Raw genomic sequence first — 253 nt, 5'->3', positions numbered from 1 at the left:
GCTGTTCTTTCATTATTGTCATCTTCAAACTATCACTTGCTTCTTAGCAAAGGACTTGCTTCTTGACATGCTACCTTTGTAGGACAAGATGCAATGTTATGGGATTAGAAATTTTGGTATGCTCTCCGATACTCTGCCTCATACACACAGAGCTAATCAGCTTTTTTTCCTAAAGAGCAAACATTGTTACAGCTCCTAATTCTGTCTTCCACAACAAAATAATCCCTTTTACATCATGTCCTTCACTGCGGTC

This window comes from Pangasianodon hypophthalmus, chromosome 13, assembly GCF_027358585.1.
Source record: "Pangasianodon hypophthalmus isolate fPanHyp1 chromosome 13, fPanHyp1.pri, whole genome shotgun sequence".
Lineage (NCBI taxonomy): Eukaryota > Metazoa > Chordata > Actinopteri > Siluriformes > Pangasiidae > Pangasianodon > Pangasianodon hypophthalmus.
Note: the sequence above shows the minus strand (reverse complement) of the source record.